This window comes from Mastomys coucha, unplaced genomic scaffold, assembly GCF_008632895.1.
Source record: "Mastomys coucha isolate ucsf_1 unplaced genomic scaffold, UCSF_Mcou_1 pScaffold18, whole genome shotgun sequence".
NCBI lineage: Eukaryota > Metazoa > Chordata > Mammalia > Rodentia > Muridae > Mastomys > Mastomys coucha.
In genome coordinates, this window is record NW_022196900.1 from 54,114,313 (window position 1) to 54,116,738 (window position 2,426).

The window sequence follows — 2,426 nt, forward strand, 5'->3', positions numbered from 1 at the left end:
TTTTTTTTTTTTTTTTTTTTTTTTTTTTTTTTTTTTTTTGGTTTTTCGAGACAGGGTTTCTCTCTGTAACCCCGGCTGTCCTGGTACTCACTATGTAGACCAGGCTGGCCTCGAACTCGGAAATCCGCCTGCCTCCGCCTCCCAAGTGCTAGGATTAAAGGCGTGCGCCACCACCGCCCGGCAGTTCACATCTTTAAATGCCACATTTCAACATTCATGAACTTTGCGCAGTGGCAATATCGTAGCCAATAAGGTTTATCCGAAGCACAATTATTGCTAATTGAAAACTTTTCTCAACATTCATCAGCTGAGTTTTCTTGGCTTCAAGTTTTAAAAATCTAGCATGTCATTGCTCCCAAAGTGATCTAAAGATGAAAATATGGTTACGACGCTTCCTGACCCAAAACCTTTCATTTCTGGTTCTTATAAACTTTAATAGGGGGCTGTTGAGAAGGCTCAGTGGGTAAGAGCACCGACTACTCTTCTGAAGGTCCTGAGTTAAAATCCCAGCAACCAAATGATGGCTCACAACCACCGTAATGAGATCTGATGCCCTCTTCTGGTGTGTCTGAAGACAGCTACAGTGTACTTATTTATAATAATAAAGAAATCTTTGGGCCTGAGCAAGAAGGGACTGAGCGAGTGGCATCTACTGGTACTAGCAGGGCCGACTGGAATGAGCAGAGGTCCTAAAAAAAGTCAATTCTCAACAACCAGATGAAGGCTCACAACTATCTGTACAGCTACAGTGTGTACTCACATACATAAAATAAATTAAAAACAACAGCAAAAATTTAACAATGATCCAAGTGTACCAAGGTTTTGTTTTTGTGGTTAGTTGGTTTTATGTTTCTTGTTTCGTTGTTTGTTTTTTAATGAAAATTGTCTCTGGCCAGACCTTTTCCACCATATTTCATCCACTATCAAGCGCCCACATCCAGTCTTTTTAATTTATTATTTTATACTTTGGTATTTTGGCTTATGTTCTAGTCAGAACCGCTAGTCTGTCCTCTCTCTACTACCACGGTTCTCCTGATAAGCAAAGCTCTTAGTCTCAAGCTGCAGATTCTTTTTGTGTACCCCTGTGGTGGTCTGAATGAAGCTAAAGCAATGGAGAATTTAAGAAGTTTGCTGTGTTAAACACCAATAGCTAAAACCAGCCCTCATAATTAATACTAAGTGCTTCCTAGTAAGGAACACTGAAGACAGCAATATTTAACAGGGATAAGTGGATCACCTTAACAAGAGAGGGGCTAAATGCAAAACCCTAAATTTGAATAAACTTACACAACAACTTACAAAACACATGTTACCTCTTTTTTACAACTAGAGAGATAACGATAGTCTGTAGTTAGAGGTAGGACCTTTAATTTTCTGCCCTTGGAAATTGGAAACATAAAACATGGAGGTGAAGTCAGTATGGTCTAGAGGACCACACAGTGAAGCAGTCAAGCTAAATGGAAGATTCCAGAGCATTCCAGGGACAATGGAGTTGGAGCATTGACCAAGAGAGATCACACACTGGGACGGAAAAACAAACCTTAACAAATTTAAAATAGCTTAAGCATTCAATTCATGTTGACTAATCATACCAACACTGAACTAGATAGAAATCATTTACCCAAATTTGTCTGAAAAAATCCCTAGCATTTTGGAAACTAAACACATTTCTAAATTCATGAGATAATGGGGAATTTTAAATTAAATGCAAAATACAATTCAAATTTCAAAATCTGTGTGTGGAATAAAAGGAATTCTCCCTTTATTTATTAATAATTTTTGAAATTAAAATAGAATTACATCATTTTCCCCTTCTCTCTCATATATATAATATATACACATAATTACATATATATTTGTGTATGTACATGTATATAAAATATACATACATAAATACATGCATATATTTGAGTATGTACATACATATGTGCACACACACATACAACCTGCTCAGTCTGTATAATGTTACTAGTAAGTATTTGATTTCAGGACTGATGTCTTGGTATTGGACAACTAATTGGGAGGTTTTTCTTGAGGAAAGACTATTTTTCTCACTCTCTGCATTCCTTAGTTGCCAGTAGTTCTTTGTCTATAGGTAAGGACCCATGAGATTCCCCTCCATGTTAGGATGGGATTGCCGTCATCCTTGTTCAGGTGTTGTTTAGGCTGTGATGTTAACATATAGCATTATATGATTATGTTAAAGAAATGCTGCCAATTACTATCATGTTTCTCTAAAAAATAAACAGATGAAGTTCAAAACAAACATAAGGATATGAGGAAACATAAGCAACTAAAACAATGTTGAGCAAGTAACAAATACTGGAAAAGATGTGGAGGACAATGGATTTTTTTTTATTACTAGATATTTTCTTTATTTACATGTAAATTTCTCCATTCCCAGTTTCCCCTCCAAAAAACAAAGA

General features: G+C 36.4%; 1 pseudogene; it reads left to right on the forward strand.

Moving 5' to 3' along the window:
• The first annotated feature begins 219 nt into the window (after positions 1-219).
• Positions 220-372, forward strand: LOC116097373 (annotated as a pseudogene).
• Positions 373-2,426: the final 2,054 nt, after the last annotated feature.